At 40.6% G+C, this 27,585-nt stretch overlaps 1 protein-coding gene and 1 pseudogene across 5 annotated transcripts in view; one reads left to right on the forward strand and one right to left on the reverse strand.

The window, feature by feature from the left end:
• Nucleotides 1-27,585, reverse strand: part of LIMCH1 (LIM and calponin homology domains 1) — a 438,226-nt gene that overhangs the window by 269,870 nt on the left and 140,771 nt on the right. The gene's annotated exons all lie outside the window — the stretch shown is intronic.
• Nucleotides 24,168-24,268, forward strand: LOC111751063 (U6 spliceosomal RNA; annotated as a pseudogene).

Raw genomic sequence — 27,585 nt, forward strand, 5'->3', positions numbered from 1 at the left:
GTAAGGATTTATTACCTTTTGGGTTAGTTGTGTTAAGTTGCTGTCACAGCCTCATTCATCTGGAACACAGAGGATCCAACCCATTTACACTTTTTAAAAAGCTATCAGTGAACCACCCCCATGATTGGTTAGAGATCAGACTATTGTGATCCACAGGGTTTTTACTGGCTGATTTTCAGAAGAAGATCACCAGGCCTTTCTTCCTAGCCCACTGTAGTCTGGAAACTCCACTGAGACCCATTCAGCATCAGCATCATAACAGTATACAAGCCTTCGCTGACAGATGGGTGGTGGCTGTGCGTGGAAGGTGGGAATTCTACCACTGAACCACTAATGCCCCAGAGATGGGAATAGGCAACATGTATTTGGAGGAAGGGGCTGATTTTTACCTCTGTTCCTCCTCCTCCCTCTGCCCACCTTCTCCCTTCTCCTGTGCCCAGTAGGTCTCAACATGGCCTTCTCAGTACTCTCCACTGACTCAAATGCCATCCATTCTTCAAAGGTCACATTATTTAGAAGTACTTGAATCTTTGTTAGGAGGATGACCAACTGAACAGGCTCCAGAAATTCACCAGGGACCTTGCCATTCAAAAGTTTGGTCTTTGGACCAAAAGCAATAGCATCTTCACCTGGAATTAATGTTAAGAATACAGACACATTTCTTTCCAGCCCCAAGACCTATAAAATCAGAACCAGAATTTTTTAATGATCCCTATGTGATCCATATGCACAGTAAATTTTACAAATCCCTGACCTAAGACACTAAACAAAATTCAGAGTCATAAGGGGAGGACCTTCCATTAGAATCAGGATTTTGGATGACCCATCTCAACAACCCGTCTCAGCAACACTTTTATGATGTGTTTACAAAGTCACACATTGTATATTCTAACTGTACCCAAAAACCCAAGCCATCGAGTAAAGGTTGCTAATTACTGTTACCTTCACTATAGCATAAGTCATTGCTATAAACAACAAGATAGCTGCCAAGAATCAACTGCCATTACCAATGGTCCGTTTGCAGAGGAAGTGAAAATTGACTACCCAAACACTTCCCTAATCTTCTGTCTTAGTCATCTACTGCTGCTATAACACAAATTCCACAAGTGGATGGTTTTAACAAACAGAAATTTATTCTCTCACAGTCTAGGAGACTAGAAGTCCAAATTTAGGGCACCAGCTCCAGGGGAAGGCTTTCTCTCTCCGTCAGCTCTGTGGCAAGGTCCTTGTCATCAATCTTCCCCTGGTCTAGGAGCTTCTCATAGCAGGGACCCCGGGTCCAAAGGACATGCTCTGCTCCTGGCCCTTCTTTCTTGGTGGTATGAGGTCCCTCTCCTCTCTGCTTGATTCTCTCTTTTATATCTCAAAAGAGATTGACTCAAAATACAACCTAATCCTGTACATTGAGTCCTGCCTTATTAACGTTACTACCTCTAATCCTGCCTCATTAACATCACAGAGGTTAGAATTTGTGACACTTAGGATAGTCACATCAGATCACAAAATGGTAAACAACCATACAATACTGGGAATCATAGCCTAGTCAAGTTGACAAACATTTTGGGGGGACACATTTCAATCTACAGCACCTTCCCAACTGGATTTCAACTGACTGTGGACTCTCAGCAACTTCTCAGCAAGGTGCTGCCAACCCATCAGCTCAGAACCATTCTCCAAGGACATGAGGGAAGGATGGGAAGCTTAGTAGAGTTATTAAATAGCCAAGGGGTGGGTGAAGAGAGAGCCCAGGTTCAGAAACATTCAGTAACCAGAGCACAAAATGTAAAAAACTGTTTTTCCTCCTTGAACGCTCTGCTACCTTCACCCCATTACAATAGTCCCCATCTGATCAAATTCATCCTTGCCACTGTTCAACCCAAAATTCTTAGAGTTATGCTTGATCTCTTTTTCTCATACCCCATCTGAGCCATCAATAAATCCTATTGCTTCTACCTTCAAAATTTAGCCAGAATCCGCTTCTCGATGCCTCCACTCTATTACCTTAGTTCAAACCACTGTCATCTCTCACCTAAATATTTCCATAGTTTCCTGACTGGCCTCCCTGCTTCCACCCTTGCCTCCATTCCCACACAGCAACCGAAGTAATCCTGTAAAGTTGGATCATGCCACTACCAATAAAAACCAGTTGCCATGGAGTCGATTCTAACTCTTGGTGACCCCATATGTGTCAGAGTAGAACTGTGCTCTGCGGAGGTTTCAATGGCTGGTTTTTTGGAAGTAGATCACCAGGCTTTTCTTCTGAGGTACCTCTGGGTAGATTCAAACCTCTAATCTTTTGGTTAGCAATGAGCGCATTAACCGTTTTCACCATCTAGGGACTCCTGATCATGCCACTGCTCTGCTCAGAACACCCTAATAGCTCCCCATCTCACTCATAGTAAAAACCGTAGCTTTGAGAGCTCTCTCAAAGTGCTAACAACAACAACAGATGTATAGGAATGCATAATCAAAAACTATTGGACACCACTCTCTCTCCCCATTCAGAGGGCTCCTCAGAGCTACTAAGGCTGTTGTTGGTTGTCATCAGGTCAGCTTCCACTCATAATGATCCCATGTACAATAGAACGAAATGTTGCCCAGTCCTGCTTCATTTTCATGATCACTGGTATGTGTGTCCATTGTTGCAGCCACTATGTATTCTGAGTACCTTCCAACCTGAGGGGTTCAAGTTCCGGTACTGTATCAGGCAATACTCTGTGGTGATTCATAGGGTTTTCACTGACTGATTTTTTGGAATTAGACCACCAGGCCTTTCTAGGGTCTGTCTTAGGCTGGAAGCTCTGCTGAAACCTGTCCACCATGAGCGAACCTAGTGGTATTTGAAATACTGGTGGTATAGCTCCTAGCATCACAGCAACACACAAGCCAACACAACAGGATAAACTGACAGGTGGTACAAATAGTGGTGATTATGTCACTACGTATGCCCAGCATGCATTGCAGAAAAAAACTAATATCAAAATTTTCCTACTTAATGACTTACATGGGATCACCATGAATCCAATCAACTAGATGACAACTAACAACAACAACATGAAAAATATTTGTTGGAGGAACAGGTTGGAGGGATGTGTTGTGTCAGATTAAAATGCTCAATGAAGATAATGCACCACAACTTTGATGATTTTAAAGGCAAAGAAAAGCTTTCAACTGCCGTAGCGATTAAACCAAAAGCAGAAGAGGACATCACAGTGTGTCATCACACTCTCTTACGCAAGTAATTATTGAGGAAGCTCATCTGTATCCCATTTCCTTCCCACAGAACTAAAAGGTAATTATTTTTCTGAGTTTGTCTATGTCAATGGCACCACTGTAAACCATTCAAATAACTGGATATGGAGATCTTAAAAAAAAAAAAATCAGCCTACTAAACAAAACCACACAACTTTACGGCAACATTTTATCGATGTGTTTATAATGTAACACATTGTATATCACAACACCACACACTACTAATTACTTTGTTACCATCATTGTTGGTAATTAGCACAAACATTTAAAAAGCTGCCAAGACTTCCACTTAAAGCACAATAAAAATTATTAAAAAAAAAAAGCTGCCAAGAATCCTTCTCCCAGCCTGAATATCAGCATTTATACAAAGTGAATGTCAGAAATATTTTCTTAATCTTTAGTTGTTTTTTGAAAACAACATGATAGACAAATTACAGTATACCAGCAAATGCGCAAACAGTTTTTGCTTGGCTACTAACCTCAAGGTTGGTGTTTTGAACCCACTTAGTGATGCCACACGAGAAAGGCCTGGCAATCTGCTTCTGTAAAGATTACAGCCAAGAAAACCCTATGGAGCAGTTCTACTCTGCAACACATGGGGTTGCCGTGAATTGGAACTGACTCAACAGCAATGGGTTTGTTATTGTTTAGAAAATTGAAAGTCTGAAAAGATTATAAATAAGTGTTGGTAAACCCTATTATAAAGATCTTAGGAGATTCTTTTGGCTGACAAAATAAATAGTTTTTTTTGTTTTTAGACTCAACCAATTAAAAAAGAAATGAATAGATTTTGTCTTCAATTTTGAAAGACAGGGATATTATCTCTAAATTGTTGTGTAAAAACAGGTATGCTTTTTAGAAGAGTGTGATTTCCTCCTGGAAACTGTAAATGAACAGAACACCTCTTTAGTTCACTGAAGATTATTTGCAGCTCAGTACACTCACTTCTCTTCTGATCACACTTGATTTATTTAACAAGAACATTTCTGCATATTTTACACCTAAGCTGTAAAATCAAGCAGAACAGAATTGCTCTTATTTTTCACATTTTCTAAGAAATAAATCTGCTGCTATTTCTGTGTCCCCCATGGGGTTGCTAGAAAAATCAAATCAGAATTCCACGGAAACTCCTTGTAAAAAAATATATATCGTACTCATCTAAGCCAGAATACTAACCAACCAATCAATCGTTTATGGAATAACTGTTTCATGCCAGGCAGGGTAATAGGTACAAGTGATAACAGAATAACATCTGAACCCTGTACAGTAAGAATCCACAATCCAAGGGGAAAGATGAAACATTACAATACAGTGAGGGTTGGAAGAGAAATATGGACAGAGAGCTACCAGAGGAAGGAAGAAGCAATTAATACAAACCACACGACTTAAGGAATACTTGAATGATAATAATAGCTCGGGTTCGAATAGCATCTATCATGTGCCTGCTCTGTTCTAAGGGCTTGCTAAAACATATTAATTTATTTAATCCTTATAACAACCCCATGAGTCTGATTATTATTTCCATTTTAAAAAAGAGGAAACCTAGGCACAGAGAGGTTAAGCGACTTGTCTAAGGGTACAAAGTTAGTAAACAGCAGATTCTGGAATTAACCCCAGGCAGTATGACTGCCACAGAGTTTTCATTGGCTAATTTTCAGAAGTAGATCACCAGTCCTTTCTTGCTAGTCTGTCTTAGTCTGGAAGCTCTGCTGAAATCCATCCCCCACAGTTGACCCTGCTGGTATTTGACATACCAGTAGCATAGCTTCCAGCATCATAGCAACTCACAAGCCATCAGAGTATGAAAAACTGTTTATGTTAAACCCGTCCTCAGGAAAGACCAATCACCAATCACTAAAAAAAGACATCATGGTTGGGAAGGTAGACAGTCTACGAAAACAAAAGAAACCCTCAATGAAATGGATTGACAAAATACCCACAATGGACTCGAACATACCATTGATCATGAAGATGGTGCAGGACCTGACAACATTCCATTCTGCTATACATAAGGCTCCCATGAGTCAGAGCCAGCTCAATGGAAACCAACAACAATGTGACTCAGAATCCATGCTCTTTGGCACACTGCTGTGTGGAATCTGAACAAAATGCTATGAGAGGATGGAAAAGTGAACTATCTCTGCCTAAAGGACTCAGGGAAGGTTCCTCTGAGAGGCTGACATTTGAGTTGGGCCTGAGAGATGAGAAAGGATTCTCTAAAGGAAGAAAATGAAGTAGGGCATGCCAAGCAGACAGCAAGACCTGTACGAGGGTTTCTTTGAGCAAAGATGAAAAGTTCTGAGGGCTGGAGTACGGAGGGCCTGGGCAGATGGGGACAGGGAGGGTAGCAGGAGATGAGGAGCCAGAGTAGCAGGGCCCAGATGGTGAAGTGCCTTGTATGCCAGGTCTATGGGGTGCACTTGCTCCTGGAACAAAAGGGACACCTCAGTAGATGGGAGTACAGGGAGGGAGATCGTTGGCAATCCTTCTCCCCATTTCCCATGAATTTCCCTCTCCTTAAAAAAAAAAAAAAAATTTTTTTTTTTTTTTTTAAAGAGATCGCTCCAGAATGACATTTAGCTTGTCACTCCCAATTACTTCCTTGTGGACTCTCCCTATTTATAGCCAATGACCTTACTGTTGGTATCACAGTGAGATCTAGACCATCTGGCCAAACTTTCCTTTAGGAAAACCACCCTCACTCCCACACACATCCCTCAGCACACCCTATCTACACCTATCTTTTTATCTTTTCCTGCCAGCCCAAAAGGAAGAAATAGACTTCCCCTCTCCTAAACTGGCTTCCTTTATCAAGGCTATGAACTATATTCCTTCCTACCCCCAGATATTACCTTTTATCTCAACCTTACCCCTCTGTCCACAGCATCCTCCATCTCACCCTCCCTGCTGGTGAATGAGTTCTCGCTTCTCCTAAAAACCCTAATTCAATCTAACCTCTTTACCACCATCTGTTTTTCTCCTTCCTTTCATAACCCAAACTCCCTATATGAGTATCCATTACCCTAGCATCATAGCTCAACCGTCTGCAAGCTGCCCTCAATTAATTCACTGAAAAACCTTAAAGAGTTAAGAGTTTGACTTCTTAATTATAAAATGTGGGCATATCCCTCCCCTCTTCAATTCTCCCTTCTTCTTTGCCTACAAGGCCCCCATACCTCACCTTCCTTGGGTTGTCCCATTCAATCCTGTGGCTTTAAATATCTCCCATATGATGATAACACACATTTTTATATGTGGCACTGATCCTTTTCTTCTGAAGTCCAGAATCAAATACTCAATTTCTTAGTCAACATCCTTCCTTGGGTATCTAATACATATTTCACACTTAAAATTAAAAAGAAAGTCTTAATGTCTGTCCTCTGATCCAACCTGTTCTGTAACTGGTCTTCTCCATATCAAAGAATGGTACTACCATTATTACTCCCACAACAACACAGAGGCACATTCAAACAGTGAAGGAGACTGACTGATGCTCCTCCCTCTAAAATACACTGTCCTCTTCACTCTGTGTCTACAGCACCGCTCTAGTCCAAGCCCCCATCATCTCTCACCAAGACAACTGCAGAAGCCACCTACTTGGTCTCTCTACTTCCACTCTTGCTCCTCCACCAGTCATTTCCTATGTAGCATCCATGGATCTTTCTTAAAATCCATACCTCCCCATTCCCACTATACCAGAATAAAGTCTAGGTTATATATACAACTCTTTCATTTTCTACATAAGAAAAAATGTCCTATCTAAATTCTAACAGCATTCTTTATCAAAATGGAAAAATTAATCACCAGCTTTATATGGAAAGAAAAGAGGGCCTGGTTAAGTAAGGACTATGGAAGGAGAACAAAGCAGGAGGCCTCACACTACCAGATCCTGAACCTACCATACAGCAACGATAGTCTCAATAGGCTGGTACTAGTACAGTGACTGACACATAGACCAATGGAACAGAATTGAAAACCTGGATGTAAATCCATTGACCTATGGCAAGCTGATCTTTGACAAAGGGCCTAAGTCCATTAAATAGGGAAAAGACAGTCTTTTTAACAAATAATGCTGGCAAAACTGGATGTCCATCTGTAAAAAAAAAAAAAAAAAATGAAACCAGGCCCATACCTGACATCATACACAAAAACTAACTCAAAATGGACCAAAGACCTATATATAAAACCTAAAACTATAAAGATCATGGAAGAAAAAATAGGGACAACACTAATGGTATAAGTAGAATATCAAACAACTAAAAGTGCACAAACAGCAGAAGATGAACTAGATAAAATTAAACACTTATGCTCATTAAAATACTTCTCCAGAAGAGTAATAAGAAAACCTACAGACTGGGGAAAAGAATTGGCTTCGATATATCCAACAAAAGTCTAATCTCTAAAATCTACAGGAAACTTCAATACTTCAGCAGCAAAAAGACAAACAACCCAATTAAAAAATGGGCAAAGGATATGAACAGACACTTCACCAAAGAAGACATCCAGTTGGCTAACAAACACAAGAAGAAGAAATGCTCGTGATCATTAGCCATTAAAAAAAAAAAAAAATTATGCAAATCGAAACTGTAATGAGATAATATCTCATCCTGACATTACACAATGATAAAAAATAATGACAAATCCACAAAACATCTCACCACAGGGATGAATTTGGAGGACATTATGCTGAGTGAAATAAGTCAATCGCAAAAGGACAAGTATTGTATGAGATCATTATTATAAAGAAATGAGAAAAGGCTTATACATGCGGGGAAAAAAAAAAAAAACTTTCTTTGATGGTTGCCAGGTATAGGGAGTGGAGAGGGAGGGAAAATTATCAAATAGACAGAAGATATGTGTTAACTTTGGTGAAAGGAAAGGCAACACACAATATGGGAGAAGTCAGCAAAACATGACCAAGGCATGGGAGAACACTGTCAGGAACAAAAGAACAAAGAGCAACAATGGCAATTACTATAGACAATCCTGCAACATCAGTATTAACAAAAACTAATTTATGAATGGATACATAGCTACACAGATATGACAGGAGGTGAACGGAGGGTATAAGGGAACACATCCATTTTCAGATATAGGTCCGGTGGTGGATATTTCTACACACATAACTGTGGATGATGCTTATGTATCCATATAGGCAATAGAGCACACAAGGACCACAGTTGGGGCACCTTCTTAGACATAACCAAATGCCTCGCAGGATGAAGTTCCTAGCCTCAAAGGTAAAGGACCAGAGATTCAGGGGACATCTTTGTCAATTGGCACAACATAGTTCATACAGACAAAGTTCTGCCTCCTACTTTGGTGACCAGCATCTGGGGTCTTAAAAGTTTGCAAGTGGCCATCTAAGATTACAACTATCGGTCTCTTACCATCTGGAGCAAAAAAGAATTAAGAAAACCAAAGACCCCAAGAAGCAATTAACCCAAAGGACTAGTGGACCACATGAACCACAGCCTACACAACCTCGATAACTAGAAGAACTAGATGGTGCCCAGCTACCGCTAATGACCACTATGACTAGGATCACAATAGAGGGTCCCAGACAAAGTGGGAGAAAACCTGCAGAACAAAAAGCCAAATTCACAAAAAAGACCAGACATACTGGTCTGACTGGGACTGATGGAACCCCCGTGGCTATGGCCCTAACACATCTTTCTGAACTGGAACTGAAGCCATTCCAGAGACCACTCATCAGCTAAACCACAGACAGGCCCATAAAATAAACACCACTACCCAAGAGGAATGTGTTCCTTAGAACAATCTATTATACGAGATCAAAAGGGCAATATTTGCCCCAAAACAATGAAGAGAAGGCAGGAAGGGGTAGCAATTCAAGACAAAAGGAAACAGGGAACCTAGGAAGGAAATGGTGGGGCGGGGGGAGCAGGCACATTGTGGGGAACAGAACCAATGTCATGGAACACTTTGTGTACAAACTACCAAACGGGAAACTAATTTGCTAGGTAAGCTTTTACCTCATGTACAATAAAAAAATTTTAAAACACAATGTCCTGTAATTTAGGTGATTTACCCAAGGTCATATAGCCAGTCAGCACCTGGGATAAGAAAAGAATCAGGTCTTCTTTCTCCCAGGGCTTCTCAAACCCGACTCCTCTTCTTGTGACCTTACATTGCTGCCCTTTGTTTAATAACAATAGTTTACTATATCTATTCAGTTTGGGTTGGCAAAGAAACAGCACAGGAGTCCAGGCCTGAGGTTATTTAATCAACATTATCAGACCACGATCCTCTCCAGCACTAGCTCTGAGTGCTCAGTAGTGAGGATAATAAAATACAATCTGCAGAATCCATTTATATTTTCATCATGTCATCAGAAAACCAGAAGGCACTGTTTACAGCCAAAGATTGACAGATACTACCAAAAAAAAAAACCTAATTAAGAATACAGTCAATGCTCAAAAGCACCCTGGGAGTATTAAATCCTCTGATCTAGCCATTGTATGATCTAGATGCAGAAAATGGGTCAGTTCTGGGACATGGGAGTAGGTTTAGCAGTAACTGTGTTTTCACAACTGCAAGCTGTCCTTGCCTTACAGGCAGAACAGAAGCTGCAAAGACACTCAGTGTGAGCTTTCACACAACATAAAGCTTTAGCAACTCATTTGAGAGTAAAGAGAAAGAAGAGTCCAGAAAGAAAATGGGATAGTGGAGTGCTTCTGGACTAAGAGTGGTGTCTCCATTTCAATGAGCAAAGACACACCTCAGCCACAGTACTATTTTTACCTGGGTATCAAGTTGCTCCTTGAATAAATACTTTAGTTCTGGAACACTTTTGGCAAATCAGACTATGTAACTGTCATTTAGTCCTCAGCAGAGTGAAATATAAAACCTTAGAATTAGGCAGATCCGGGTTCAAATTCCAGGTCTGGAACACAGTAGCTGTGTGACACTGGACAAATGGCTTCACTTCTTTGAGCCTGCTTCCTCATCTTTAAAAGATGATTGAAGGAACCATTTACAAGGTTGTTAAAAGGTTAGGAATCATGGGTGGAAACCATCTAGTGGGATTTCTTAGTGTACGAAAATGGCAGTTCTATTACTTTTTTTTTTTTTTCCCAAGCTGAACATCTAAGAAATGGATCTTGAAGAAAAAAAATCCACAATAGGAGTATCTACATAGATGGCTGCAGTTTTTGTGCAAAAATGCTGTTCAGGACAAAGAGAGTATAGTTGAGGCAAATCTGCTACTTCACATTGATCTTTGTTTAGGAGTGCTGGACACGAAATAAGGAGCCAAGCCCTGGTGGTGCTGTGGTTAAAGCGCTCAGCTTCTAACCGAAAGGTGGGCCGTTCAAACCCACCAGCCACTCCGCGGGAGAAAGATGTGGCAGTCCACTTTTGTAAAAGATTTACAGCCTTGGCAAGCCTATGCGGGGCAGTTCTACTCTGTCTTATAAGGTAGGTCTCTATGAGTCAGAATCAACTCAACAGCAGTACGTCTGGTTTGGTTTGGACACAAAATCACACAGGGAAGCCCCTGTGATAACCACCTATACACGCTGTTTGGGTTAATTAAGACCATGAGGAAACAATTGTGTAAATTCAGACTGTGACACAGTCTAGAAGAAAACTGGCCTTTAAAAGTCAATATGATGAAAAAAAGGGGGAAGAGTTGTTATCCTAACATAAGAGACTTAGGAGACATCAACTGCAATGCCCATTCCTTAATTAGATCCTAGCTTAAAAGAATTAAATCCATTGTAGATGACATGTTGGGGAGATTGGAGGGAATGCTGTTGTTGTATGCTGTCGAGTCAATTCTGACTCATAGCTACCCTACAGGACAGAGAAAAACTGCCCCACAGGGTTTCCAGGGCTGCAATGTTTATGGGAATAGATCACCAGGTCTTTGCTCCTGCTGAGCCACTGGGGGATCTGAATATATCCTGGTTATTTGACAATATTTTTAAGAGTGATAATCGTATGGCAAAGCCTCTGGGTGGTGCAATGGTTGATGATCTCGGCTAGTAACCAAAAGGTTGGCTGTTGGAGTCCACCCAGGGGCACCTTAGAAAAAAGGCGTGGTGATGTATTTCCAAAACAGCCATTGAAAACTCTGTGGGGTCACAGTGCTACTCAGACACACATGGTGATACCGTGAGTCAGAATCAATTTGACGGCACGTGGTTTGGTTTTTTAATGGCATAGTGATTATGTAGGAGTATGTTCTTAGTTTTTGGAGACATATGCTAAAGTATTTAGAGGGAAAGGGGTCTGAGGAAATACTATGTATGTGTGTGAGTGTAAGTGTATTAAGCAAATACAGAAAATGTTAACAATCACTGAAACTAGGTGTAGGCGTCTGGGTTGCTTTGAACCAATCTTTCTTTTTCTTTCCTTTTCTATTTATTTATTTATTTTTGACCGTTTCAAATATTCGTAATAAGATCTTGTTCCAAGGAGCGCCTGGCGGATTTGAACTGCCAACCTCTTGGTTAGCAGCCTATGAGTCGGAATCGACTCGACGGCAGTGGGTTTAAGATCTTTTTTGGGGACTATGGCTGAACATAGTTCAGCAGCCCAGGGAAAGTGCTCAGGCCAACAACCTGTCCATTGTTTCCTCATTTATTTCCAGGAGCATTTTTTCATATTTGTCTTCACTGATGACAGTCGTTTACTAGCTTAAAATTGGTCACTTCATTTATATTCAATTCACTCTCTCACCTGCTGACTCCATATAAAAGACACTTGCCAGCCATCAGATCAAAGTGATATAGCACTGAGAGCGGGCAGGAAGCAAGGGTCATGGCCCTTGGCTTCCTGGTTTCAGGCAAAGAGCTGGAACTAGAGGCTCTGCCAGGTACACAGAGTTCTGCAACAGTTGTAGATCTGTCTGAAAGCATGATCGATTTCACTATTTGATATTCTGATAACTAAATAATTTTTAGCTAAGAATCCAAAGTAACCACAAAACTATTGTACCTTGCCAGTATTTTAGAACTCAACTTTTAAAACGGCATCAACCTCAAGTAAGGAAACTACTAGAATTTACCCAAACAAGATATTAGATTACCAAGAAAAATAAAACATGGTGAAATGCTCATTTATAAAGATAGGATGATCATTTTTTAAACGGCTTATCCTTTAGAAGAGGAGCCCTGGTGGCGCAGTGGTTAAATGCTTGGCTGCTAACTGCAAGCTTGGCAGTTCGAACCCACCCAACGGCCACTGTGTGGAAGAAAGATGTGGCGGTAGACATCCATAAAGATGTACAGCCGTGGAAACCCTATCTGGCAATTCTACTCTGCCCTTCAGGGTCACTATGAGTCAAAACCAACCCGACAGCAATGGGTTTGGTTTGGTTTTATCCTTTAAAAAGGAGGTCTGATTTGGGTGACACAACTATAAAGAAAAGCAAAGAAGCGATTAACGTAAAAACGAGGAGTGACTTTTAGGAAGAAGGGAAGGCGTTATAATTGGAAGAGAGCACAGGAAGGGATTCCAGGGTGGTAAAATTCTATTTCTTGACTTGGGTAGTGATTACAAGGCTGTTTGTGTTAAATAATTCACCACGTATGTATTCAGGATTCCCTGAGTGGTTCAAAAGGTTAAGTGCTCGACTACTAGTTGAAAGGTTGGTAGTTCAAACCCATCCAGACGTGTTTCAAAGACAGGCCTGGAGATTTGGTTCTGAAAACATTATGAAGCAGTTCTACTCTGCACACATAGGGCCTCCATGATCCGAAATCGACTCAACAGCAACTAACAACAACAAAGTATGTATTTGTTTTATGTTGGTTTTCTGTAACTGTGTTATACTTCACAATTAAAAGGTTTTAAAAGGGGAGCTGGGGATATATAGACTAACCTTCATACTGGCTCCATCTTTTTTTTTTCCTCTCTCCCTCATCAGTAAAGAAATGTTCCATTTTGGTAGTATTCAGAAAAAGACCTTGTAGTTAGAATACACCACTCTTCATTTTTTTTTTTTTTTTTAGTTTGATTATAACCAAAATACATGTCTATCTATAATATTCTTCAAGTCCACTATTAAAATGGTGGCTATAATCAATATAGTGCATTCCTACTGCATAGTATATTTTAAAACACTTGACTATTGCTCAAAACAAAACTGTTTGGCTTTGGAAAAAAAAAAAACATGGTCTTCTGATAGTTTGTCATTTGGATGACTCTAGGTGGGCAGTTGGGACAGAGAATGACTATGGTGTCCCCACCCCCACCTTCTATCAATGGTCCCTTTGTGTGAATCTCACGGTTGTCTAATGACACCTAGCCAGGGTTGGTTGGAGGCCAAAAGTCAAGATAACTGGATTCTACCACCTTCTGCTAACAGCCAAGGGATTCTAACAAATCGCTTCACTTCTCTCTTTTAAGTCTAAAATCACTGCACAAATCTAAATGCTCTTTTGAACTCTTGTCCCTCTAGCCTCTCATCTTGAAATTATGATAATAATAGGCCTAGTTACTCCCCATGAGGTAGTCAGAACCACCATATTTGGTTATCCAGGTTGTGCCCTGGACTGGGATGCCTGGCTGAGGAGACAAGTTGGGGCAGAAACCAAGCCTGAGCTCCCAAATCATGCACCTGGAAGTGGGTTGTTGACCTGAAGGTTTCATTTTTCCAATTTACATAAAGCCACTGTCTGCACCTAAGCCCATAGAGTCCACACTGAGAGGAAGCCTTTCTCAAATTTACCCAGTGATGCCGTATGGGCTCACAGGGTGCACTAATGAAAGTGCAATGGTTATTGCTGTTTTCCAAATGAGGAAACGAGTGTCTTAGTTTCCTAGTGCTGCTATAACAGAAATAACACAAGTGAATGGCTTTAACAAACAGAAATTTATTCTCTCACAGTCTAGGAGGCTAGAAGTCCAAATTCAGGGCGCCAGCTCCAGGGGAAGGCTTTCTCTCTCTGTCAGCTCTTGGGGAAGGCCCTTTTCATCAATTTCCCCTAGGTCTAGGAGTTTCAGGGCAGGGACCCCAGGTCCAAAGGACGCACTCCACTCCTGGCTCTTCTTTCTTTATATCTCAAAAGAGACTGACTCAAGATACAATCTAATCCTATAGATTGTGTCCTGCCTTATTAACATAACTGTCCTAGTCCTGCCTCATCAACATCATAGAGGTTAGGATTTACCACACATAGGATTTTTAGGATAATTAGATCACAAAATGGAGGATAAACACATAATACTGGGAATCATGGCCTACACATTTTTGGGGGACATGCTGTAACACTCAGGTATAGGCTACTGAGTAATTTGCCTAAGTTCACATAGCTTTCAGATAGCCGAGCCAGGGTCCTAGGCTGGGCAGTCTGGCTGCTGACCCATGCTACTAACCAGTATCTTTACATGTTTGTGTCCTTAGTGATATTTCCTTATTATCAGTTGGGTTGTAAGTAAAGGCCTGACTTCCCACTGCCTATGACATCTGCCTCTCTCTTTGATATGATTTTTTTTCCAAACGTGGAATGAGAAAACAAATCTCGAAATCCTGAAAAATGTCAAAATGCCTGTAGATTTATCATCAATTCACTCACCACCATGGGAGTGAAATAATAACAATCTTGGTGTTGTCACAGGATTTGTATCACTGTCTTTAAAAAATCATCATGTATAACTCGATCCCCTATGGGATGAAAAATAAATACCCATTAATAGGGCAGGCGGAGGAAGAAGAATGGAAGGAAGGAAGACAAGATGCCTCATTTAAGACTATTAAATATTTCTATGACAAAATATTTCCCTAGTTTTATCTTCCTCTGGCTCTTTAAACTTACAAATAATGTATTATGACAGGAAATCTGTTCTTCTGGCTGGTTTGTGATAAAGACAGCAGGTGGTAATCCCAGCCCACTGAGATGCCATTTATCACTGGGCCTCATTAACACAGCAGTGTGGTAGCTGCCCCGACTGATACAGCAGCAGCCATCTTGGTATGGACTACAGTGGACACTTTTCAGACTCTGTATTTAGCTCTCCTTAACTCTGCCTCCACAGTGTTTAAGAGCTATGGCTGCTAACCAAAAGGTTGGCAGTTCAAATCCACCAGTTGCTCCTTGGAAACCCTATGGGGAGTTCTACTCGGTCCTATAGGGTCACTATGAGTCAGAATCGACTCGACAGCAATCGGTTTGGTTTTTAGGTTTTGGTACCTCTGCCTTCACAAAAATGTCCACATCTACAAGGAAGAAGGCCTGTCTCCAGGGTATTATAAAAAATATATAAGAACATAGTGTAATAACTGGATGATCCCAGTGAAATCAAAGAAAAAACATCATAAGCATAACAGGTAAGAGCCATGTTTGAGCAAAAGTAATTTCTTTTTTTAAATAACAAATGGGGCCTTCTGCCCACATATCATCTTAATGTCATTAAGCAAAAAAACTGTGGAAAGGAATAAAGGAAAAAAGATTTAAAAGGTAACTGTCATTATTATATCACTTGCTATGTTCCAAAACCTGGTGGCATAGTGGTTAAGAGCTACAGCTTCTAACCAAAAGATCGGCAGTTCAAATCCACCAGGTGCTCCTTGGAAAACCTATGGGGCAGTTCTACTCTGTCCTACAGGGTCGCTGAGTCAGAATCGAGTCGATGGCAGCGGGTTTGGTTTGGTTTGGTTTTTGGTTTATGTTCCAAAGGCACTCTGGTGGCACAGTGGTTAAGTGCTCGGCTGCTAACCCAAAAGTCGGCAGTTCAAACCCACCCGCCGCTCTGCAGGAGAAAGATGTGGCAGTTTGCTTCCATAAAGATTTACAGCCCTGGAAACCCTATGGGGGCAGTTCTACTCTGTCCTACAGGGTTGCTATGAGTCAGAATCGGCTGGACAGCAGTGGGTTTGGTTTTGAGTCTGGGCTGTGTTCCAAGAGGTCTTTGTATTTTAGACATTCCTAATAACCATGTAATTCTGAGCAAGAGTCTAGAACCAATGGTGTTCTGGTGAACGCTTAACAACTGGTTCTTATTGGAGGGCTGGGGGAAGTGCTGATATATAGCATTTGCCAATCTCCATGGTGTAAATACTCCTACCATGACCAGTTTCAGCCTATCAACCTGATAGCACTGAATGCAGAGGGAGAAGAGATGCTCACAATTTTCTCTCCCAAACTGTAGAACCAGCTCCAGACATCACTGTGCACTTCAATCTACATTACGTATAAATATTATGGGGTTAACATATATATATATATATATAATTTCTATATATCCATGACATTAGTAAATTTTGACAAATAATGGTTGGAAACAAAGTATATTCTAGATAAACATTTAAATGTTTCTGAACTTGCATATATCCTTATTCATAAACAGTCAAAATCTTATAAAAAAGGCACAACTTTGATGATATAAACCTATCATCTTTTAAGATAACTGTTTCCAATTTCCTGGCTACAAGTAGGATATGAAAAGCAAACATAAAAGGTCTACACTAAATTTCCAAAAACTGACGCAGTAACAATAATCCAAAAAATAAGCCTTTTCCAAGCATTTAAAACCCAGAATAAAAACAATTTCCTTTGTCCTTCTAAAGTACCTGTGTCCTACCCATGGAGTAGGCTCTGATTCTCAGAACATTATACTTTCTCCAGTCCTGAGGTATTTCTTCCTCCTCCCCTTCCAGGAGAGCCCAGAATTATAACAAAGCTAATAATTATACACAATCCATTCTGGGACACAATGATGTGATTTTTAACTAAATAAATTCATAAACAGCTAACCAGACTGCAAATAAACTTTTAGAGGGCAAAGGGGAAAACATATTCCACTTCCAACCTAATGATACATACCATCCAAACGAGACTCCTCACTACACTGCTAGGCAGGTCATAAGTAGAACTAGCAAAGCAAACCAGTTGCTATTTTACCATTGATTGACACAGGAAGCTGTTGTTTGTGAAAGGAAGAGAAGGAGGACTAATGCTGTTTGAAACAATCAACAGCTCTGTTCTCTATTTTGTGTTAATTGCTGGGAACACCTGCTGCCTCAGTCTCTTCAGTCTCATCCATTATGCAACATGTTGGCGGCGATGGGACTGGGATATGCTATTGAACACAATGGCAAACGTGAGGGAAGACAAAGATACAGCCCCAACATCTCAAAGAACATGCAGCAAATAGCACACACTTTTCCTCTTCCCACTCTGGGTAGTGGCAGGTCCTTAAAAGATACATTAAAAACACTATATAGACAATAGATAAGTGGTCACTTCGGTGAAAGGTAAGATAGTACACAATACTGGGGAAGCCAGCACAACTTGTACAAGGCAAGGTCCTGGAAGCTCCATAGACACATCCAAAGTTCCTGAGGGACTGAATTGCTGGGCTGAGAGCTGTGGGGACCACGGTCTCGGGGAACATCTAGCTCAACTGACATAACAGTTTATAAAGAAAATATTCTGTATTCTACTTTGGTGAGCAGTATCTGGGGTCTTAAAAGCCTGTGAGCAGCCATCTAAGATACTCCACTGGTCTCGCCCCTTCAGGAGCAAAGGAGAATGAAGAAAAGTAAAGATACAAGGGAAAGATTAGTCCAAAGGACTAATGGACCACATCTACCACAGCCTCCACCAGACTGAGTCCAGCACAGGTAGATGGTGCCTGGCTACCACCACTGACTGCTCTGAGAGGGATCACAATAGAGGGTCCCAGACAGTGCTGGAGAAAAATGTAAAACAAAATTCTAACTCACAGAGACAGAAGAAACCCCGAGAGTATGGCCCCCAGATACTCCTTTAGCTCAGTAATGAAATAACCCGAGGTTCACCCTTCAACCGAAGATTATACAGGCCCGTAAAACAAAACGAGGATAAAGGGGCACACCAGCCCAGGGACAAGGACTAGAAGGCAGGAGGGGATAGGAAAGCTGGTAATAGGGAACGCAAAGTCAAGAAGGGAGACTGTGTTGACATGTCATGGGGTTGTTAACCAATCTCATTAAACATTATGTGTACTAACTGTTTAACGAGAAACTAGTTCATTCTGTACACCTTCATCTAAAGTACAATTAAAAAAAAAAAAGATACATTAAAACCAAACCAGCTGCCATGGAGTTGATTCTGACTCGTGTGACCCTATGTGCATCAGAGTATAACTGTGCTCCACAGGGTTTTCAGTGGATGATTTTTCAGAAATAGATGGCCAGGCCTTTCCTCCAAGGTGCCTCTCAACAGACTCAAACCACCAACCTTTTGGTTAGCATTGAGCATGTTAACCATTTGCACTGCCCAGAGACTCCAAAAGATACATGCTCACGCCAAAATTAAGCTGTCATTTTATAGCACTGAGAGGAATTAAAATGCAAAGAAAATATTTGTTCTGCACATCATGTCTTTAAACCAAAAAATCAAACCCGCTGCCGTAAAGTCAATTCCAACTCATAGCGACCCGAGGGGATTAAATCACCATCCCATGGAGATTGGCCTTCACATTTACTCTCCAGTCTACCCAAGAGAGGAAATGCTTACAGCAGCATTTCCACAGTATGCTCCACAGAGTCCTCCTTCCACAGGATGCTAGAGATGTGATGCAGAAAGAAGACTCCATGGTCAAGTAAGTTTGGGGAAAGCTATACTAAAAAAAAAAGTTTTTTTTTTTTTTTTTAACCTTGATCTTCTTAGAGCTAATAAGATGGTAATGTGAACTGAGATCCTCTCAAACCCATTGCCATCAAGTCAATTCCGACTCAAAGCAACCCCACAGGACAGAGCAGAACTGCCCCATAGGGCTTCCAACGCTGTATGTAATCTTTACAGAAGCAGATTGCTGCATCTTCCTCCCATGAAGCAGCTGGTGGGTTTAAACTGCCAATCTTTTGATTAGCAGCTGAGCACTTTAACCACTGTGCCTCCAGGGCTCCTCTTCTGAGATCCTCCAGTTGGGGATCAAATACAGTGCTTCTCAATCTGCTTAAACAGAAACATGCCGGGTGGGTAAGACCAGTGTTCTGTATAACTTGCATTAGGAGATGCTGGCTTTCCACAGTGCTGGGTAACTAACCCACGGTCTGGGGCTAAGTAGGCCCACATACATGTTGCTTGGCCTTTACTGTATTGGCTCACATGGTGCTATAGGAAATTTTAATCAGTTGTCAAAATTTAAAAAATCTTGAACACCGGCCTTTAAAAAACAACAGCAAAGTTTTTAAATTTTATTTATTCATAAATTTTATTTATTTATTGCTTCTATTGACAAAAATAGATGCAAAAAATAAAATTTATAAATAAAATTTTAAAAAATTAAATTTAAAGACTTTGCTGTTGTTTTTTAAGTTAGGAAACCCTGATGGCATAGTGGTTAAGAGCTATGGCTGCTAACCAAACGGTCAACAGTTCAAATCCACCAGGCGCTCCTTGGAAACTCTATAGGGCAGTTCTACTCTGTCCTATAGGGTCGCTATGAGTCGAAATCGACTCGACAGCAACGGGTTTGGTTGTGTTTTTTTTTTTTTTTTTTTTTTACTGACAAAAAGGTGAACCAATGGGCAACACTGTGCCTACAGACTTACTTTATGCAGAATATTTTAGACCATCAAAAAATAAATCATATAGGGCATCAGCTGACAATCAAGTTATGGAAAGAGAAATTTCAAGTGCACATTGCAGTATGGACATTCAGAGAAATGAAACAAGGAGAGCGAGAGTAGGGTATTAAAGAGGGAGTCTTTGGAAAAGTGGTGTTGGGCTCAGATTGGCAGGGATAAAGGAAGAATGTGTGCAAAGCTAGAGGAAGATCCGAGAACAAAAGCACATGGCTGGAATCAATAAGTCATAAAAATAGATCACAGGCTGCTTCCAGATATAGAATCAAGACACACATGCTTGACTTTTTAATTTGAAATTTTAATTGAGGAACACAGCAGTCAGGAATTTTAACAAATAAGTAGGTCTGAGACATGGATCGGGTCAAATCACGCCATTTGGCCACTAAACCCAGTCTCTGGGAGAATAAACACTAGATATTTCTTAGATATATGACTAAGTAATTCCCAAAGCAACTTCCATCAAACGCCAGCTGCAAAAGCGATCACAGCAAAAATCCTTGCCAGTTCCATAGACCTGGGGTAGCAGAGACTCCAAGAAGTCAGTGAACCGGTTTGAAAATAATTCTGGAAACTTGGAGAGCCTATTACTAAGTAAGAAGCAGAAGCAGATTTTCAAATGCTCACTTTGAAATATTAAGCATTGTTCCACCCAGATCTTTCCACCATCCTGGTACATTTACTAAACACCAGTGCAAAGTGAGTCAGTTTCTAAAACAAAGCTTCACCTTGCTAGAGGTCATAATCTTAGTTTAACTTCACCACAATGAGATTAGCATAATCTAAAAAAAAAAAAGGATACAAAAATACATTCTAAACAAGAAGTTAGAGCTAGACAGAAGCTCAAAAATGTGTTGGGTCATCTGAGTTAAGATCTAATTGCTGCTATTCAGGAATTTTTTTTTTTAAATCACTTTGATTTCTATTACTTTCACATAATAACTATTTCAAGGCTTCTACTAAGGACTCAAAACCCCAACCCCCAGGCTTGCTTTACTAGATTTTCAGAAGAATGCCTTGTTTTTGAAAGATTGGCATTCCCAGACACAAACAAGACCACTCTGCAAAATCCTGGGAGCTACCAGCATCTTCCCTAACCATATCACCTCCCTTTCTGCCTCTAAGGAAGAACTGTCCCTCTTTCTTTTCAAGCAAGTCCCTCTAACCCAGGTCTTTATTCCTGCTGCTCTTTCACTCTAAACCCTGGTGGCATAGTGGTTAAGAGCTATGGCTGCTAACCAAAAGGTGGGTAGTTTAAATTTACCAGGTGCTCCTTGGAAACCCTATGTGGCAGTTCTACTCTGTTCTATAGGATCACTATGAATCAGAATCAGCTTGATGGCAATGGGTTTTTTAATGGGTCTCTCACCCTGATCTCTCTCTCTCTTATTTACACTGCTAACCAAACTCTAGGATTGTTATGGATTGAATTGTGTCCCCCACAGAGATACACTGAAGCCTTAGCCTTCGTACCTGTCAATGTGACCCTATTTGGAAACAAGGTTTGTCATTTATGTTAATGAGGAGTTGGGCAGGTCCTAAATCTAATCCCTTCTGAGTGATGTCTTATAAAAAGAGCAGAATAGACACAGACACACACAGAGGGGAAGACACCATGTGAGGATCATCTACAAGCCAAGAAACACCAAAAAAGTCTGGGGCTACAGAAGCTGACTGACGTTTTCTCTAGAACCAACAAGAAGGGAGCCTAGCCCTGCTGACACCCTGAATTCAGACTTCTAGCACTCGAAACTTTGAGAAAATTAATTTCTGTTCATTAAAACCCCCACTTGTATTTTTGTTATGGCAGCACTAGGAAACTAAGATGAGGATCTTCATGAATACTTCTTTGCCTATGGCAGTTCGGATTCCAATATTTTTAAATATTTTCTACCACCTAGAGTTCAAGTCCTAACTTCTTAGACTGCAGATCAAGGAAACTGCTACATGAGTCTACTCCTTGGGTGAATTCACCATACATATCCAGGCCCCTCTGTATTTGCTTATGACATTTATCATGTCTGGAATGCCTTTGCTCTTTTCTATTTATGTCCAACCCCGTGTTCAAATCTCAAGTTGCAAATGCTTCAACAAAGTTTCCCTAAAGCTCCCACTAACCCCTATACTCCTAAACCAAATTTCTTCTTGATTCCCAAAACATTTGTTGTTCTTTGTATTTGAAATAAGACAGATTTTATAATCAGGAGATCTGGGCTTAAGTCCTACCTCCATGCAGCAGGGGAAGAGGGAGATCCAGGAGTCAGAGAAGGAAATGGACTGCAAGTCTAGTTCCCTCTATGACCTACCGCATCATTTGGCATGAGATCAGAAGAGCTGGATGGTGCCCAGCTACCATAACTGAATGTTTTGATCAAGGACCCAACAGATGAATCCTGATCAAAAGTAGATAAAATGTGGAACAGAATTTAAAATTTCTGACAGAACCCAGATTTACTGGACCCACTGAGGCTGGAAGACACCTCAAATTTACTGCCCTGAAAAAATTTTTGAACCTTGAACTGAAACTGTCCTTTCATCTTCAAACTGAAAAACAGTTTAGCTAAATTAGTAAAGAATGTTTGTCTTGATCATTGTGGTCTTTTAAAGAATCATCTCTATGAGATCAAATTGACAACAGTAATTCTAATAAAATGTAGATAAGTAACTTATGGGGCAGTGAGTCAAGTCGGAAACCCTGGTGGCGTAGTGGTTAAGAGCTACGGCTGCTAATCAAAGGGTCAGCAGTTCGAATCCACCAGGCGCTCCTTGGAAACTCTATGGGGCAGTTCTACCCTGTCCTCTAGGGTTGCTATGAGTCGGAATCGACTTGACGGCACTGGGTTTGGTTTTGGTTTGCAGTCTAAGTCAGTGGTGGTGAAAAATGGGCAGAAATAGCCAAAATAGTGATACAAGGTGAAGAACGTAACCAATGTCATTGAACTGTTACATGTAGAACTTGTTGAATGTGTATATGATTTGCTATGTATATTTTCACCAAAAAAAGAAAAATCCTACTTCCACCACTAACTAGCTATGTGATTTGGGGCAGATGTATCTGCTCTGCAATTCTTTCACTGCCTGTAAAACAAGAGCATTGATCTTATGGGTAAGGATTAAATGATATTATGGATGTGTATGTGAGAGCACATTGAAAGCTGGAAGAGATCAAACAAAAATTTATTTGAAATTGTCATTAATATTTGTCTGTTTTGTCCTTGTGTCCCTGAGTAGAATCATTCATTCAACAGTTATTTACTGAGTACCTATTTTGTGCCTGACATTGTTCTAGGCGCTGTAGATGTGGTCTCTGAACTTATGGCACATACTTTCTAGCAGGCGAGGCAGATAATAAACAATATAATGTCAAGTAATGATAAGACCTATGAAGAAAAATAGAGTAGGATAGATAAGAGGATACTGTGTCAGAGAATGGATTGCTCTTTAAGATATTTTAGATTGAAAAGGCTTCTCTGAAGAAGTAGCATGGGATCAGAGACCTGAATGAAGGATGAAAAGAGCCATACTCATCTGTGGGCAGAACATTGCAGGCAGAGGGAAGTACAAGGCCCATAGGTGGTGTGAGCATGTCTTGCCTAGTTAAGAAAATGGCCAGTGTGGCTGGAATGGAGCCAATGAGGGTAGCAGGACTACAAAACAAGGGCAGAGAGGCTACGGCTTTGTAGGCCACAATAAGAACTTATTCTTAAAATGAAACCAAACCCATTGCTGTCGAGTCAATTCCAACTCACAGCTTAGCGCTGTTCAAAACGTAAGAGAAAATTTTGAGCGGAGGAATGTTGCACTTTAGTTAGCACCTGGAAAAATTATGCCGGCCACTGTATGAAGAACTGACATGTGGGGAAAAGGCGGACAAGAGTGCAGATAGGAAGATCACTGAGGATGCAACTAAGTAGGTTAGGTGAGAAAGGTGGTAACTTGGACTAGAGTGGTATCTGAGGAGATCATGAGGAGTGGTTAGATCCCAAGTTTGTTTTGAAGGTAAAGACTAAAGGACTTGCTTATGAGATTTAGAATTGAAGATGAGGCAAAGATGTCTCTAAGTTTTGGCCCTGAGCAAATGAGTGGATGGTGGTGCAATCAATTAAGATAAGGAAGACTGGGAGAGACACAGGTTTGGAAAGAAAATTGAGAGCTGTATTTTGTTCCTACTAAGGTTGAGATACCCACATAATATCCAACTGGAGACAGTAAGGAGGCAGTTAGATATATGGGAGCTCAAAGTAAAGGTTAGAGCTAGGGATGTATACCTGGGCGCGCTCAGAGACCACTTGTTGGAATAACCCATGGCAGGTACAGAAAAGAGGTCCAATGACTGAACCATGGGTCTGACCAACAATTAAAAGTCAGGAAAGTGCTCATTTCAGCAGCACTAAAATCAGAAACATATAGAGAAGACTAGCATGGTCCCTGTACAAGAATGACATGCAAATTCATGAAGTGTTCCATATTTTAAAAAAAGGAAAAAGAGAAGGGTCCAACAAAAGAGATCATAAAGGCCAGTGAGCTAAGAGGCCATCTATGAGGTAGTGATGTCCTGGTGTCAAGTGAGAAAAAATGTTTGAAGCGGGAAGGGGTGGTTAATGGTCCAATGATGCTGAGGCTGTGTAAGATGAGAACCAGGAATTATCTGTTGGATTTGGGCAATGAAGAAACAGATAATGTAGACACAAGCATTTTCTATAGGATGGTGGGGATGAGAGCACACTAGAGTGATGAAGGAGGGAAAGTAGAGTCAACTCTTTGAGTAGATATGAAGAAGAAGTGGGATATGGATGTGTACTTTAGAAAGGGCGCATGCTGAAGAATGACCCAGTAAAGAAAGAGAAGCTGATGATGTAGGAAAGAGGGATGACAATTGCAGGAGCAAAGAGAAAACCTTCAAATAGGTAAAAGGAGGTAGGTCACAAGTGCAAGGTCAAGCCTTAGACAAGAGCAAGGAGAAATCACTCATTTAAAGGAAGGAAGACAGAATAAATGGATACAGATGCAGGGTTGATAAGTCTAATAGTGGAAAGATGAACAGATTCCTTCCCAATAAAATTAGAAGTCATCAGTTGAGAGTGAGAAAAAAAGAATGGTCTCAGAAGTCAAAGAAAAATGGGAAGAGTGAGGGTAGTGAACTGACATATGGGTAATGGAAAATTGTGGGTGGCCCACTTGGTGTTCCTCCTCCTTTTCCCCCTTCATTTCTCCTTCAAGAATCTTAACAGCTTTGTAGTTGTTGGATCAACAAAAATCCTGGGACTTGGGTTTAAAGATGAGCCTGATTATTTGAGAAACTCAAAACCTGACGGTCAGCAGATTTTTTCTGAAAGTTCTGCAAAACCAGCAATGATATCCCAAAAAGGATATTAAAGCTAAAACAAATGCTTTTCTGGAATACGTGTCACTGGCCATGCCTTGCATGCTTTGAAAAATTCTGATGGCTGCAAGCATAGCAGAGTCATCTTCATCTCTTACTTTGACAAGTACATAGGAGTCATTGATGAGTGGAACATTCCAGAGAAACAATATGTCAAAGACTTTAGAAATCTGTTACTGACTTAAAGAGGGAAGCAAAAATTAGACCAGCATGGTAGGATTTCTGCGTTGTGACCATACTTCCATATTCTAGAGTAATATGTTATTGTTGTTAGGTGCTGTCAAGTCAATTTTCAACTCAGAGAACTGTCCCATAGAGTCTCCTAAGCTGTAATTTTTATGAGAGCAGATTGCCAGGTCTTTCTCCTGTACCATTGCTAAGTGGGTTCAATCCATCAACATTTCAGTTAGCAACTGAGCACTTAACCATTGCACCTCCAGGGCTCCTTCTGGAGTAATGTAAAGTATCCTATTTCTCCTGAAGAAGGGGTATGACCAATAGAGGTAGAGGAGTGCCTATCACCCAAATGTGCCTGACTTTACTTCAGTTGGTGTGGGGATGATGGTTAAACAATATCAATTCCAGCTTACCAACTTTCCACCTCTTCAAAGGTAATATGCCCTTCAGTCCCAGTGCATACACAAGATGACCCTCAATCGGCCTTACAAATACGGTCAAAACTGCCCATTTGACTATTTTTAAGTGGAGCCATGATGGCAAATTCTCTGTGGATCTTTGGAAATAAGGTTTTGAAATTCATATGATAAACAGCTTGCTTGGGTCTCCTAGGGTAAGGTGACAACTTTTCAGCTTCTTAAAATTACGAGTATCTCCACAAGTGAGCTTCACATACCTTCCCAACAGACAAAAAACAGAATTAGAAATCTGTTCAACACTGCTGTCCACAAGCTACACTGGCCAAATAACTGATACCAGGAGTGTATATCTGCCTGTCAGTTTGTAGTACTATAGTGGCTTCTGTGTTGCTATGATGCTGGAAGCTATGCCACCAGTGTTTCAAATACCAGTAGGGTCACCCATGGTGGACAGGTTTCAGTGGAGCTTCCAAACTAAGACAGACTAAGAAGAAAGGACTGGCAATCTACTTCCAAAAATCAGCCAGTGAAAATCCTATGGGTTACCACAGAATATTGTCCGTTACAATGCTGAAAGATGAGTTCCCTAGGTTGGAAGGCACTCATAAGCATTCTAATGATAGTAAAGTGGTACAGGACCAGGAAACATTTTGTTCTGTTGTGCACGGGGTCACCATGAGTAGGAGCTGATTTGATGGCAACTAACTACAATGACAACAACAGGAGTGTATAACAGTAAACAGGATCCCAAAAGGTAGCCAGGGTGTGATCACCAAGATGCAGGGCTGCAACCCTTAACCAAAACTCTTGGAGCTAATTTATAACTTCCTGGATTTTAGAATGGTAATATCATGTATGTACTATCTACTATATTAACACTTCCAAGTGGTCTGAGGAAGTACACTGTCATCAAACACAATATTTTTGTATTAAAATATGAGAATGGTCACACTAAATGGGATAGATAAAGACAATAAACAGCTTGAAGTCATTTCAGATCGAGCCAAGGCTTTGTTACTAAATGAATTACAGACGGCTGTAATAACACTTTCTAATTTTCAAAATTTTTTGGATTTTGTAATTGTGTCCAAAGGATTACGGACCTGTAAAATAAAAGCAAACATGCAAACTTCCTCATATGTTTGCTACATCGGACCATCAGGCTCCCGAAGTGCTATCACTTTTACCATGGGAAAAACAAACACAATAATGTTAATGGTTGAACAACATGATAAACATAAATAATGTCACTGAAATGTACACATGAAGAATGGTGAAATGGCAAATGCTATTTTTTACATATATAACCACAATTTTTAAAAAATGGAAAAAATGAAGGTTATCGAAATTTTGACAAGCATTAGCCAAACACCATCTTTTGGAGTACAATTTGTGACACTGTATGAATGGTGTCCAGCATGTGTCAATGCTTCTGATCATACTGTGATGAAGACTGGTGAGTATTATTTGACCTCTAAGTTCAGTGGTACTATTATGGATTGAATTGTGTCCTCCCACATATGTGTCAGAATCCTAAATCCTAGACCTGTGGATGTTATGTAATGTAATCACTTTTGATAATGCAATCTAATGTAATGTGATCAATTGATCAGTTGAGGTCAAAACACTTTAGGGTGGATTCTAAACCTAATCACTTCTGAGTTACATAAAGAGCAGCATAGACACAAACACACACAGGGAAAGATAGACACCATATGAGGGTCACTCTTGGTGGACAGGTTTCAGTGGAACTTCTAGACTAAGACAGACTACCAAATCTAGAACTACAAACCAAGGAACCAAGGAATACC

This window comes from Loxodonta africana, chromosome 5 (assembly GCF_030014295.1).
Source record: "Loxodonta africana isolate mLoxAfr1 chromosome 5, mLoxAfr1.hap2, whole genome shotgun sequence".
NCBI lineage: Eukaryota > Metazoa > Chordata > Mammalia > Proboscidea > Elephantidae > Loxodonta > Loxodonta africana.